Here is a 16,410-nt window from a genome sequence, read left to right as displayed (position 1 = left end):
GTTTAGGCTCATATCCTTCCTAAAGTTAGAAACTAAACACTTCCATAGGAGATAGTGTTTGTCTTAAAGGCACATGTAGCTGTTCTCCTTTATAAGGCTTCACACTGGTATTTAACCTCAATATTTTTTGATTGTTTTTATAAGCCCTATTAATGAATCATATATGACATTTCACAAAGATAAGGTTATTATTCGTATTGTCCAACAACTCTTACCTAAGTCCCAAAACAAGACAAACCTGTGAATATCCAGGGTCTAGTGAGAAGTTTATATATCTACCCAAAAGAACTGAAGATTTCAGGTTTTCTGATGAACTGAGATCCCTTAAAATGCTCTTACAACTTCTTGAAAAGCTAGTAGTATATGCTAGTCTATCCCATTTCCTTACATTAAACTCCCTCCTTGACTCATTGCAATCTGAATTTCGCCCCCTTCACTCAACAGAGACAGCAACTTTTAAGGTTACCAACTACCTACTTACAGCAAAATCAAAAGGCCACTTCTCTCTACTTATCCTCCTTGATCTGTCTGCAGCCTTTGATACTGTTGACCACCCTCTTTTGCTCCATACCCTCCAATACTTCTGCATCTGTGACACAGCTCTCTCTTGGTTCTCTTCCTATCTGTCTAACCGTACCTTTAGTGTAGCCTTCTCTGGGGTATCCTCTGCCCCGTTACCATTTTCTGTTGGGGTACCACAAGGCTCTGTCCTAGGTCCCCTTCTCAATCTACACATCCTCACTAGGTTCCTTAATAAAGTCCCATGGGTTTCATTATCATTTGTATGCCGACGATACCCAAATCTACCTCTCTGCACCAGAACTATCTCCTTCCTTGCTAACCCGTGTCACTAACTGTCTCTCTCATATCTCATCTTGGATGTCCTCTCACTACCTTAAGCTAAATCTCTCCAAAACTGAGCTCCTTATTTTCCCCTTTCTAAAATCTCCATCCCCATGTCTCTATAACTGTTGACAACTCCATCATTACCCCAACCTCACATGCCCGATGTCTTGAGGTCACACTTGACTCAGATCTTTCTTTCACTCCTCACATTCAGTTCTTGGCTAAAGCCTGCCGCTTCCACCTTAAAAACATCTCTAAAAACATAATTTATGCTTACCTGATAAATTTATTTCTCTTGTAGTGTATCCAGTCCACGGATCATCCATTACTTGTGGGATATTCTCCTTCCCAACAGGAAGTTGCAAGAGGATCACCCACAGCAGAGTTGTTATATAGCTCCTCCCCTAACTGCCATATCCAGTCATTCGACCGAAACTAGCCTGAGAAAGGAGAAACTATAGGGTGCAGTGGTGACTGTAGTTTAATTAAAATGTAGACCTGCCTTAAAAGGACAGGGCAGGCCGTAGACTGGATACACTACAAGGGAAATAAATTTATCAGGTAAGCATAAATTATGTTTTCTCTTGTTAAGTGTATCCAGTCCACGGATCATCCATTACTTGTGGGATACCAATACCAAAGCTAAAGTACACGGATGATGGGAGGGACAAGACAGGTACTTAAACGGAAGGAACCACTGCCTGTAGAACCTTTCTCCCAAAAATAGCCTCCGAAGAAGCAAAAGTATCAAATTTGTAAAAGGTATGAAGCGAAGACCAAGTCGCCGCTCTGCAAATCTGTTCAACAGAAGCCTCATTTTTAAAGGCCCAGGTGGAAGCCACAGCTCTAGTAGAATGAGCTGTAATTCTTTCAGGGGGCTGCTGTCCAGCAGTCTCATAGGCTAAGCGTATTACGCTCCGAAGCCAAAAAGAAAAGAGAGGTTGCCGAAGCCTTTTGACCTCTCCTCTGTCCAGAGTAAATGACAAACAGGGAAGATGTTTGACAAAACTCCTTAGTCGCTTGTAAGTAAAACTTTAAAGCACGGACTACGTCTAGATTATGTAACAGACGTTCCTTCTTTGAAGAAGGATTAGGACACAATGATGGAACAACAATCTCTTGATTGATATTCTTGTTAGAAACAACCTTAGGTAAAAACCCAGGTTTTGTACGCAGAACTACTTTATCTGTATGGAAAATCAGATAAGGAGAATCGCATTGTAAGGCCGATAACTCAGAGACTCTACTAGCCGAGGAAATAGCCATCAAAAACAGAACTTTCCAAGATAAAAGTTTGATATCAATGGAATGAAGGGGTTCAAACGGAACTCCTTGAAGAACTTTAAGAACCAAGTTTAAGCTCCATGGGGGAGCAACAGGTTTAAACACAGGCTTAATTCTAACCAAAGCCTGACAAAATGCCTGAACGTCTGGAACCTCTGCCAGACGCTTGTGCAAAAGAATAGACAGAGCAGAAATCTGTCCCTTTAAAGAACTAGCTGATAGTCCTTTTTCCAAACCCTCTTGGAGAAAAGACAATATCCTAGGAATCCTAACCTTACTCCATGAGTAATTCTTGGATTCACACCAATAAAGATATTTGCGCCATATCTTATGGTAGATTTTACTGGTGACAGGCTTTCGTGCCTGTATTAAGGTATCAATGACTGACTCTGAGAAGCCACGCTTTGATAAAATCAAGCGTTCAATCTTCAGGCAGTCAGTCTCAGAGAAATTAGATTTGGATTATTGAAAGGACCTTGTATTAGAAGGTCTTGTCTCAAAGGCAGAGTCCAAGGTGGAAAGGATGACATGTCCACTAGGTCTGCATACCAGGTCCTGCGTGGCCACGCAGGCGATATCAAGATCACCGATGCTCTCTCCTGTTTGATTCTGGCAATCAGTCGAGGGAGCAGAAGAAACGGTGGAAACACATAAGCCAGGTTGAAGAACCAAGGCGCTGCTAGAGCATCCATCAGCGTCGCCTCTGGGTCCCTGGACCTGGATCCGTAAGAAGGAAGCTTGGCGTTCTGTCGAGACGCCATGAGATCCAGCTCTGGTTTGCCCCAACGATGAATCAATTGAGCAAACACCTCCGGATGGAGTTCCCACTCCCCCGGATGAAAAGTCTGACGACTTAGAAAATCCGCCTCCCAGTTCTCTACACCTGGGATATGGATCGCTGATAGGTGGCAAGAGTGAGTCTCCACCCAGCGAATTATCTTGGACACTTCTAACATCGCTAGGGAGCTTCTGGTCCCCCCTTGATGATTGATGTAAGCCACAGTCGTGATGTTGTCCGACTGAAATCTGATGAACCTCAGTGTTGGTAACTGAGGCCAAGCTAGAAGAGCATTGAATATTGCTCTTAACTCCAGAATATTTATTGGGAGGAGTTTCTCCTCCTGAGTCCACGATCCCTGAGCCTTCAGGGAATTCCAGACTGCACCCCAACCTAGAAGGCTGGCATCTGTTGTTACAATTGTCCAATCTGGCCTGCGAAAGGTCATACCCTTGGACAGATGGACCCGAGATAGCCACCAGAGAAGAGAATATCTGGTCTCTTGATCCATATTTAGAGGGGACAAATCTGTGTAATAAAACTGACTTAGCATGCATAACTGCAGCGGTCTGAGATGTAGGCGCGCAAATGGCACTATGTCCATCGCCGCTACCATTAAGCCGATCACTTCCATGCACTGAGCCACTGACGGGCGCGGAATGGAATGAAGAAAACTGCAGGAATTTAGAAGCTTCGATAACCTGGACTCCGTCAGGTAAATTTTCATTTCTACAGACTCTATCAGAGTTCCTAGGAAGGACACTCTTGTGAGGGGAGATAGAGAACTATTTTCCTCGTTCACTTTCGAACCATGCGACCTCAGAAATGCCAATACTATGTGCGTATGAGATTTGGCAATTTGGAAATTTGACGCCTGTATCAGGATGTCGTCTAGATAAGGGGCCACTGATATGCCCGTGGTCTTAGGACCGCCAGAAGGGACCCCAGAACCTGTGTAAAAATTCTTGGGGCTGTGGCTAACCCGAAGGGAAGAGCCGCAAACTGGTAATGCCTGTCTAGAAAGGCAAACTTTAGGAACCGATGATGGTCTTTGTGAATCGGTATGTGAAGGTAAGCATCCTTCAAATCCACTGTGGTCATGAACTGACCCCTCCTGGATCATAGGTAGGATGGTCCGAATAGTTTCCATTTTGAACGATGGAACTCTGAGGAACTTGTTTAAGATCTTTAGATCCAAAATTGGTCTGAAGGTTCCCTCTTTTTTGGGAACCACAAACAGATTTTAATAAAATCCCTGTCCCTGTTCCATCTGTGGAACTGGATGGATCACTCCCATTACTAGGAGGTCTTGCACACAGCGTAAGAATGCCTCTTTCTTTATCTGGTTTACAGATAATCTCGAAAGGTGAAATCTCCCTTGTGGGGGGGGAAGCTTTGAAGTCCAGAAGATATCCCTGAGATATGATCTCCAACGCCCAGGGATCCTGAACATCTCTTGCCCACGCCTGGGCAAAGAGAGAAAGTCTGCCCCCTACTAGATCCGTTACCAGATAGGGGGCCGTTCCTTCATGCTGTCTTAGAGGCAGCAGCAGGCTTTCTGGCCTGCTTGCCTTTGTTCCAGGCCTGGTTAGATTTCCAGGCCGGCTTGGATTGCGCAAAAGTTCCCTCTTGTTTTGAAGCAGAGGAAGTTGATGCCTTGACGTTTCGAAAGGCACGAAAATTAGACTGTTTGGCCCTTGATTTGGCCCTGTCCTGAGGAAGGGTGTGACCCTTTCCTCCAGTAATGTCAGCAATAATTTCCTTCAAACCAGGCCCGAATAGGGTCTGCCCCTTGAAAGGAATGTTAAGTAATTTAGACTTTGAAGTCACGTCAGCTGACCAAGATTTAAGCCATAGCGCTCTATGCACCTGGATGGCGAATCCAGAATTCTTAGCCGTTAGTTTAGTCAAATGAACAATGGCATCAGAAACAAAAGAATTAGCTAGCTTAAGTGTTCTAAGCTTGTCAAGTATTTCAGTCAATGGAGTAGCTGTCTGAAAGGCCTCTTCCAGAGACTCAAACCAGAACGCCGCAGCAGCCGTGACAGGAGCAATGCATACAAGAAGCTGCAGGATAAAACCCTGTTGAATAAACATTTTCTTTAGGTAACCCTCTAATTTTTTTATCCATTGGATCTGAAAAAGCACAACTGTCCTCGACAGGGATAGTGGTACGCTTTGCTTAAGTAGAAACTGCTCCCTCCACCTTAGGGACCGTCTGCCATATGTCCCGTGTGGTGGCGTCTATTGGTAACATTTTTCTAAAAATAGGAGGGGGGGGGGGAAAAACGGCACACCGGGTCTGTCCCACTCCTTATTAATAATTTCTGTAAACCTTTTAGGTATAGGGAAAACGTCAGTACACACCGGCACTGCATAGTATTTATCCAGTCTACACAATTTCTCTGGCACTGCAATTGTGTCACAGTCATTCAGAGCAGCTAAAACCTCTCCAAGCAACACCCGGAGGTTCTCAAGCTTAAAGGATTACTTTCTGTTATAATTTTTAAGCCAAACAACTAACATATTAAAGTTAATAAACATTAATTAAAACCTACTGACCTATATTTTCTCCAAAACAAAGTTTCATAACGTTATAAAAGTTATATCTTTTATTCCCCGATGATGTCACGTTATCCTGCCCACTATTTTCAGCACTGCGTGTTCAAAATACTTAAACCAATGAAATTGTGTTTAAAGCGCCATTTTGAAACCTAGGTATTGTAAACGGATTGGTACAGAGCAAAGGATACCCACGGAGTGGGTTTGGAAAACAATTAAATTTGCAGACAAGATTTCTGATATACGGTAGAGATATGTTAATGAAATGCTATTGATAAAAAGCGTATTTGGGGTAGTTAGTTAGTAACAGGCATAGAAAATATTTACTTACAGTGGCCCTTTAAATTTAAAAGTAGACATATCTGAATCAGGTTTCCCCGAGTCAGAGACGTCACCCACAGACTGAAGCTCTCCTTCCTCAGCTTCTGCATATTGTGACGCAGTATCAGACATGGGCCTTAAAACATCCGCGCGCTCTGTATTATGCCTAACCCCAGAGCTATCGTGCTTGCCTCTATATTCAGGCAGTCTGGCTAATACCGCTGACAGGGTATTATCCATGATCGCCGCCATGTCTTGTAAAGTAATCGCTATGGGCGTCTGATGTACTTGGCGCCATTCTAGCGTGAGTCCCTTGAGCGGGAGTCAAAGGATCTGACACGTGGGGGGAGTTAGTCGGCATAACTTCCCCCTCATCAGAATCTTCTGGTGATATTTCTTTTAAAGATGAAGGCTGATCTTTATTATTTAAAGTGAAATCAATACATTTAGTACACATTCTCCTATGGGGTTCCACCATGGCTTTTAAACATAATGCACAAAGAGGTTCCTCTATGTCAGATATGTTTATACAGACTAGCAATGAGACTAGCAAGCTTGGAAAACACTTTAAATCAAGTTAACAAGCAAATATAAAAAACGTTACTGTGCTTTTAAGAGAAACAAATTGTCAAAATTTGAAATAACAGTGAAAAAAGGCAGTTAAACTAACAAAATTTTTACAGTGTATGTAACAAGTTAGCAGAGTATTGCACCCACTTGCAAATGGATGATTAACCCCTTAATGCAAAAAACGGATTGACAAATGAAAAACAACGTTTTTTGAATAGTCACAATAAACTGCCACAGCTCAACTGTGGCTTTACCTTCCTCAATAAACGACTTTTGAAGCCTTTTGAGCCCTTCAGAGATGTCCTATACCATGCAGGGGACTGCTGAGGGAAGCTGGATGTCTCTGTCTGTAATTTTAAGTGCGCAACAAAGCGCTAAAATAGGCCCCTCCCACTCATACTACAACAGTGGAAAGCCTCAGGAAACTGTTTCTAGGCAAAAATCAAGCCAGCCATGTGGAAAAAACTAAGCCCCAATAAGTTTTATCACCAAATCATATATAAAAACGATTAAACATGCCAGCAAACGTTTTATATTGCATAATTATCAGAGTCTATAGCTCTCACAGTAAGCCTGTTACTAGTCGTTATTAAATCCCTGTATTTAGGCTTAACTTACAATAATCCGGTATCAGCAGCATTTTCTAGCAATTCCATCCCTAGAAAAACTTAAAACTGCACATACCTTATTGCAGGGTAACCTGCACGCTATTCTCCCACTGAAGTTACCTCACCCCTCAGACATATTTGAGAACAGCAGTGGATCTTAGTTACTTCTGCTAAGATCATAGAAAACGCAGGCAGATTCTTCTTCCAAATGCTGCCTGAGAGAAAATAGTACAACTCCGGTACCATTTAAAAACAAACTCTTGATTGAAGAAAAAACTAACTATTTTACACCACTTTCCTCTTACTACCTCCATCTATGTTGAGGGTTGCAAGAGAATGACTGGCTATGGCAGTTAGGGGAGGAGCTATATAACAGCTCTGCTGTGGGTGATCCTCTTGCAACTTCCTGTTGGGAAGGAGAATATCCCACAAGTAATGGATGATCCGTGGACTGGATACACTTAACAAGAGAAATTAGACATTTCCCTACACAAGACGCAACAAAGATTTTAATTCACTCTCTCATCCTTTCCCGCCTAGACTACTGCAAGTCTATCCTCTCTTGTCTCCCTAGCTGCCGCCTAGCTCCTTTACAATCCAGCAAGCTTTAAAAAGGTCAATCAAGTCCACATTAAACTTATATGGCTTAGATGTAAATTGTAAGGTGCTTTTTGCTTGCTCTCTGTCAGGGTATGGCTGAGTGGCATTGGATATCACATGATTTAATATCTCATTTAGCTAATATCTACTCTGAATTGATTTAGCTGCATTGTGAACAAACGCTGGAATGGGTGATATCACCCCTCCCCCTTTTGTTCTCAACTACAGACTTGTAGAACAAAAGAAATAGACAGGACTTCAAAAGAAAAACAAACATTGGTCCCAAACTATAAGAGATAATGTCACATCTAAAGAGCCTTTGATCACGGTCTCAGAAGAGAGGTAATTTATATTGAAATATTGTTGGATAGCCTTCCCAGATTGAAATCTAAAAATTAATTTAGCCTAAGAAATTCATTACTTAGATCACAGGAACGCCTGTGGATAAACAGACATGATGCGGAGAAGAACCTATTTTTACAGAGGGAAGTGACCAGTTATACTTTGATACAAATTGGTACATGCTGAGATTTCAATAAACATCCTCCACCGACAAAAGGAAATTTAGATCTTAATAGTTTTCAAATATTTAATATGTGCTTCACACTATCAAATTTTAGGTACAAATAAATGGATAGGAGATTGTTTGTATAATATTAAATGAGAATATCTGCTAAATAAAAAATATAAATAATATAATGTTTTTATACACTCAACAAGAGATATACAGATATGCAATATTTATATTGATATGGGATAGTAGTCCAATATAGATATAATAATATGAAACAACATCTGATTGCTGATCTCAAGGTATGAATGTGATATTAAGATAACTGAAAAAGTAATTGAGTCCATGATGAAGGTATTATAATCCTTTAAAAAATTTTCATAGAAAATATGATTTTTAAACGCATTTTTAGAGTATATTCATGTTTAATCTTGAAATACTCTGAATAAATTATATTAAACGGACCATATGTAGAACATAAAATTATTAAAACTAGATTAAAAGTATATAAAAATAGGCATTTGATAAAAATATATATAAGAACTGTATAGCAGTGTTGAAAATGAAACTGCCTTGTCTGCTGCCCCCGATGGCCTAAATGCAGAATTACAACCAAAAGGCATTTGGCTGTTAAAAATGGCATTTTTCCAGTAGCCAATCAGAGAAGAGGTCGTATCCAAATCTATCGAAAGATTAATAAATGGGGGAGGAGTTTGGTCTAAAAAAAACCTCCCTGCACACAGAGAAAAGAAAATGTTTTCTTAGTAACTGTTGCAATCCTGCTTGCTGCCATTTTTGTAGAGAGACCAGTGTGCGAACACAGTTTTCTGTAAGACAAATACGTTGGGACACTCTTTGTGGATAAGAGACTATCAAGATTATTTCTCTTACTAATGTGCATAATTCTTCTAAAACATATGACGATAGACATTTGGATATTAGCTGAATTCTCAAACTGGTGGTCTTGTAAAGTTAAAGCAACTGTATATTAAATCAAAGAGATATAATACTTATTAATGTTTAGAAAGAATTTTGTATTTTAATATCATAAATTACAGTTATTGAGATATATATATATATATATATATATATATATTGAATTTGCCTTATTGTAGCTAAATAAGAGATTATTTCAGTTCAGATAAATTGGCATATCAATTGGATGTTAAAGTATTTTGTTATAGTGTCTAAGCATTGTTAAGTTAACGGTCCATACTCTGGTATTTTATTGAATGTGATTATTGTGAGTAAAGTTAATTTTAAGGGTATATCTTTTATGATCTTTGCAAAGAATATTATAACAGAATAAGCGTGTATAATTTGATTAATAATCTGGTCTCTACAATATATATTGCAATATGTATATACATTTTAACTACTTTAAAAATGTAGGAATAATTATTAATTTCAATTGTTTTGTATATACATTTTAATTGGGGGTTTGTTTTAAACAAATAAATTGTATTATAACCCTGCTATATACTGACTTTGTTAAAGAGTAAAACCTTATGTAGGGTCAGAAGCGTGCATGTAGCATTAGCAGTCTATGGCAGCAGTTTACAACAACGTTATACATTGTTGCATACACTGCTGCTATAGAGTGCTGAAAATACACATGCACTCTATAACAAATGAGATCAAACAAAGCAAAGCAAACTGGATTATTAATATTTTTTTTAAACACAATACTCCATCTAAACCATAAACACTTAATGTTACCATCTCTTTAACTATAAAAATGTTCAGTTCACATCTCTACCCAGTTTAAATGGTAGAAAATGAAAATTAGGGCCTGGATGATGGTATTTAGTAGGTATGTGCATTCAGACTCTTTGGAAGCAAACTAATGCAGAGTTGGATTTCATCTTGTGAACGTGAAACACACTGAGCTTTGTGCAAAACCAGATCTTAGTGTGTTGCACTTCTACAAGAAGAAATCCAGCTCTGAAAATAGGCAAATGCCGCTGGTGGCCACTATATTTGGCCTTCACTTGCTTCCGAATAGTCTGAATGCAGACATTTCTATTGTTTAAATATATAGATAATCCCTTTATTACCCATTCCACAAATGTTGCACAACCAACACGGTTATATTAATACACTTTTTACCTCTGTGATTACCTTGCATCTAAGCCTCTGCAAACTGCCCCCTTATCTCAGTGCTATTTACAGACTTGCATTTTAGCCAGTTACTGTTGACTCGTGAATAACTCCACAGGCGTGAGCACAATGTTATCCAATGTGTCACACATGAATGAGCAGTGTCTTGCTGTGAAAAGCTATAAAAATACACTGGGGTAAAGGCAGCCTGTAGTGGCTTAGAAACAGGGAGACATTTAGAGGTTTAAAGGATATAAAGTATATTAATACAACAATGTTGGTTGTGCAAAGCTCGGGAAAGGGTAGTAAAGGAATTATCTATCTTTTTAAACAGTAACTATTTTGGAGCCCACTCTTCCTTTAAAACATGTAAAGATGACTTGCTATTGAAATTTTACTACTTTTTTTTTTTTTTTTTTTAAGACAGAGCAAGTATAATTTCTTGATTTTACATAATTAAATGCAAAATACTTTTAAATGATAAAAAACAGGAGTGTTACATGAACCTTTAAAGCCTATTAAACTGCTCTCCCAAATAACACAAGTGACCCGTTGTGTTTAAAAGTGAAAATATTTAGTGAAAAAAATGACACTTGCATAAAATATTTCAATCAAATACATTGTCCAATAATTATTAAATAAAGGAAGTAAATAAAAAGGATAAAACAAATGACTAATTGATAATAAATAGATTATAATACTACCAGATTTATTACCTTGCACATATGACATAACGTATAGTACATTGTGTGATTTGCTCTATTGTGCAATTAATAATGGCCGACTAGTCAACACCCTGAACCATCAACATTTTTTTCCGTCTAAAATATTGCATTTTGGTATGTAACAGATTAAGTTTTGTAGTCCAGAATAAATTGTTTTGATGTTTGTACAACATTTAACATGCACCATAAAAAATATTTTCGTTTAAAGATATATATTTGATATATATTTTTTAGGCTTGGGGGAAAAAAACAAACTTAACTGATAATTTTCTTTTCTTCAGATGGAAAGAGTCCACAGCTGCATTAATTACTTTTGGGAAATAAGAACCTGGCCACCAGGAGGAGGCAAAGACACCCCAGCAATAGGCTTAAATACTCCACCCACTCCCCTCATACCCCAGTCATTCTGCCGAGGAACAAGGAACAGTAGAAGAATACCAGGGTAAAAAGGTGCCAAAAGAATAAAAAGAAGACGCCCCACAGACAAAATATGGATGGGGAGCTGTGGACTCTTTCCATCTGAAGAAAAGAAAATGATCAGGTAAGCATAATTTAAGTTTTTCTTCATAAATGGAAAGAGTCCACAGCTGCATTCATTACTTTGGGGAAAACAATACCCAAGCTATAGAGGACACTGAATGCAAAAATGGGAGGGTACCATAGGCGGCCCATTCTGAGGGCACCAGGCCTGAAAAAACAAACAAAAACAACCCAACCAAACCAACCCCGCTTTGTCTGAGCCAGGCAAAAAAACTAGAAGGAAAAAGGCCCCAAGGACATTGACCCGCAGATAGTCTGAAGCCTAACTAGAAACCACAAAGTCGCCCAGCAGTCGGTCCCCACACAACCCTTACTAGTACAGTACCAAAATCCCCAAAAGAGAGAGAGGACAAGGGTTAACCAAAGGGATACCCAGAAAGGTACAGCAAGATCCAATAAAGGAAAAGCCCCCTTCAAAAGAGGTCAAGTCCACAGAGACCCGAATGGATCCTGAGAACAAGGAGACGCCGCCCAACCCACAAGGAGCAACCACGCATCCTCAAGCAGAAGAACATCTCCTAAATATCGTGCAACAGCATCGAAAAGGCAGTTGAAGACAAAATCCTCAAAATGTCAGAACTCAGAGACTGAGCAAACAGAAAAATTAGAAGTAGCAAACTCAGAAATATAAACATCCGTGTCCAGAAACCTGCTGCCATCCGTAGGAAGACACGGAGAAAACCTTATCCGTAATAAAAAAGCGGCCAAACAAAATAGCAGACTGCCCCACTCCAGGCAATCCAGACCTACACATAGATCTCTAAAGGGAAGATGTACAGAACCTCTAAAAACCAAGGTCCACTGGCACCCCAAGATCTGAGGATGAACAGATCTCAGATCCTACACCTAGCTGGACCAGCCCAAGCAATGGAAGATCTGAAGCAAGGGAACAGAAAAGAACCCCAAGACCGGCCCCCAAAAGGGCGGAAAAATGGCACAGTCACTTCAACCTAAGACAATCGAGTAGGCGCTAGACCCAAAGAGATCCAGCAAAGCCACCCGACTAGGTCACAATGTGGAGCCAGCAGCTCCCCAAATGGAAAGGAACAACTCAAAGAGCAGACCAATCCCCGAACCAGATAAAACATCTGTTCCAACCTCCTGAACACAGGAGAGGCCCCTGAAAAAGTAACCACACCTCCGTAAGGAGAACAATGAGCCCTCTGAAGAGAAGAGCATCGATAAACACCTGTCCAAAAGACAGGAAGTCGTAGGAAGAACCGAGGAGACAAAAGGCCACGTTACTGACAAACACGGAAAGAACCCCTTAAACACCATCGTGCTAGCACACATACCAGGAGCAAAAGAGACAGCTGAGCAACCGCAAACCTTCCGTTTGCTGGGCAGGAAGCCCATGATCAGGTCACATTAGATGGCTGCCTCAAGGGAACCGTCCGTATTGTCGGTACAAGACAAGCCCCCAAAGAGCCCCGGCTCTCAGTAAATCTGGCCAAGTTGTAAAACAAAAAAGCCAGAACAAAGGCTAAGCCCAAGTATCTCGGAAACTGGAACCCTCAGGCCAGTCCTAGGATCATAATGTCCGGTAACATCCCACAGCAGGATCCACAATGAGAAAACTAAGTAAAACCCTTGACAACCGGAAGATCAGGACAAAGAGCCCGGGCCCCACAAATGTTTAGATTAAACAATCTTTCAGGAACAGAAATGCCTCGTCTGATATAAAAAAAACAGACCTCCCAGGGAAAAAAAATAATCAAGAATAACACTGATAACAAGAGCAAGAAGCCCTTGTAAGTCTCGACCCAAAGGGAAGAGACCACCCCTTGCAGGACCCCAACACTACAAAGAGCCAGGGCCAGAAAAGGACACTATAGCCAACAGGCGTCCAAGCAACATTAACATGCCTGTGCTTGAAAGTGCGGCTAATCCCCCTAAAGGCCACAAGGCACTGTTCATTTTATCAACCTCGAAAGGAGGAAAGGCTGAGTAGACCTCACCGGGGATCAAACTAGCAACCCTCGGATTGCTACAGTACAGAGTAGCCTCATAGCATTGGTATGCTGAGCTAGCTGTCCAGGTAGCCACAAGGGTAACCGTGAAGACAAGTCACCCGAATGGAGCAACATCAAGACTCCACATCACCTCAGATTCGAAGTCAGAGGGCAGTAAAACATGGGTTTGGGTGTCACCTGGTTGGCAATACCTGAACCATATGAGCATAGATGCAGAGCATTCCCAACACTGGTGAAGGACCCCTAACCGGAGCCCAAAAAGACCTCACTGTCTAATGTCCTGAGAAAGGAACAACCAACTCCCGAAGGGAATCCAAGTCTCCCGAAGGCGACCCATCCACAAGGAGAAGACAATCCAAGAGGTCTCAATGAAGAAGAGAACTACTAAAGGAACAAGTCCAAAAGGAACAAATTCCTAAAGCAACACCGCTCCCCGACCAGTGGAAAAGAGGCACTAAACCCTCTAATTTTCCCACCACGTGGGAAGGAATACTCTAGGCTCCGATGGTATCGGGAGCAACAGAGAGTGACGCAGCAAAATTCACTGACCCAGTCACCAGAGAGACGGCTATTTAAGACTGAAACAATCCCGAGAGCTGCACGGATCCGCAAGTCCTCTTGAGAATGCTTAGCTGAAACTTGTAAAATAAATAACAAAAAAAAAAAAAACTAAAATAAAGCAAAGAGCACTCCCGTCTGACCCGCAAGGCGTAATAGGCGCCACGTGTCTGACTAAGCCGCGAGACAGAAGATCTGAACCCAATCAGGACCAGCCTGCAACCAGGGTTATAACTGCAAAGCTGGCTAAATCCTCAGAGAGGAGAAAACAGACAAATATGGGACTAATGTGTCCCGCACAACTGCCATAGAAGCAAAACAGCGAGTATCGATCCCAGTTAGTTTTAAATTCCCGCAGAAAACATAGTATGAAAAATAAAATTGATCCTAACCGGATTAAATAAAATAACAGACAACCCGAAGTTTAACGCCCAAGAACAATAGAAGGTCCGTAGGACCAGCCTAATGGAAACCCCGTACTTTCAACAAAAACTGGGAAGAATCTCAATAACAAGACAAAGGAAATTACTTCATCCCCCCATGTCTAACAAGGTGAGCCATTCGAAGGAGGAGAATTATGAGTCCCATACCCAAGAAGGATAGGGTCCCCAAGCAGCTCAAAAACGTGTCCGAGTAAAAAACCAAGACGAGTCCGCCGGTAACGAAAGGCACAACACTCAGGAACAGTTACACCAGCAGGGAACTGTACATGCCCTCCAGAGGCCGAGAGACCTGGGGCAATCGGGCATGAGCACAATCCCAAATAAACATCTGGACTTTGTAGACGGGCAAGCACCAAAAGTATGTAGAAGGGAAAACGTGCCACAACCTCTGGGGGGAGCAATCCACCCTCCGAGAAGGGAAACACATAACTTGGGTTACCTGCATGTGTAGCAGTAGAAAACTCGCCTCCCGGAGTTCAGAGCCCCCTGAGGCGGATGGCTCGGCAGTCTCTTGAATCCCAGAGCCCGAGGAACAAGGCGCTCTAGGATGGCCTAAACAACATAACTGACTGACCTGAGTCAATGGGGCCTATTCACATTCTTCACAGGACAAAGAATCTGAATCAGAAAGTTAACCAAACTCAACATCAGTATCCTCCATAACTGGATCAAGGATACCCAAAAATAGACTATATATAAAACAATTTAAACGGCACCGGACATGCACAATGGCTGTAGGATTCAACACCTCCTATGTACCAAACACCAGCAGACTACAATTTTCCGTCGCCACACAGTCAGGAATGCGGAAATAGGAGACCAGAAAGTAAACACGCTCGGTCACAAGGTGAACCGTACAGTCCAACAAAAGCGCACCCAACTGTGAGGTCACGTCACTTCAACACATCGTTATGTTCTAAGCCCCAAGCCCAGTTAACACTACACATAAGCAGGTTGAATCACATAACAAACATGATTAAATCCCCCTTTGTTCAATAATCCCCCTTGATTCCAAGATACTAAAGGAGTCCCACTGAGACCCTGCATTTTTCATGTGAGTTTGCAGGAACAAATGAGTTACAGTACATTCATGAAGATGTAAAATGAAACGATCTTACCGGAATCTACGCTGTGGAACAGGAACACAGCCCTTCAAGTGGGACGGATAGCAGCCTCGCCTCCGCCATGGACATGAGAGAAGCAGGCAGCAAATCGAAGTTCGACAACGCTGATTGCTTGAGGAGCTGTTAACATGAGTCGGGATGGTTTCGCAGGAAGACTCTTCCTGCATCTCCAAACTCTTATGCAAGCCCTCACAGAGACTGACAGGATTACTTAAAACTCCCGTCCCATGTCGAAGAGTACTACTCTCCATAAGAGACAAAAACAACTTCTGACACTTCTCTGCCAACCTCCTGGGACGAAAGGCAAAGAATGACTGGGGGATGAGGGGAGTGGAGGAGTATTTAAGCCTTTGACTGGGGTGTCTTTGCTTCCTCCTGGTGGTCAGGTTCTTATTTCCCAAAAGTAATGAATGAATCTGTGGACTCTTTCCATTTATGAAGAAAAAGGTTACATAAAAGCTGTTAAGTTTTACCCGAAACAAATACTGCAGTATTACTTTTGTACCTCTTACAAATATTTACTGACTAATAAGTTAATGAGTAAGATTCTTACCCATTTCCACTAAAATAACTGACAAATACAAAAAAAAAAGCTAAGCTCTTCAGAGCAAACCCCTCCTCTTACTATATCTATCTGCACCGTCAAGTTTAATATCTGAATTGTAACAACATAATGTATGTATACACCATGGCCAGCAGAATATAGTGGCACTTTATGAATAAAAGATTAAAGGGACACTGAACCCAAATTTTTTCTTTCGTGATTCAGATAAATCATGCAATTTTAAGCAACTTTCTAATTTACTCCTATTATCAATTTTTCTTCGTTCTCTTGCAATATTTATTTGATAAATAAGGCATCTAAGC

The sequence above is a fragment of the Bombina bombina genome, chromosome 4 (genome assembly GCF_027579735.1).
Source record: "Bombina bombina isolate aBomBom1 chromosome 4, aBomBom1.pri, whole genome shotgun sequence".
In the NCBI taxonomy this organism is placed as follows: domain Eukaryota; kingdom Metazoa; phylum Chordata; class Amphibia; order Anura; family Bombinatoridae; genus Bombina; species Bombina bombina.
Note: the sequence above shows the minus strand (reverse complement) of the source record.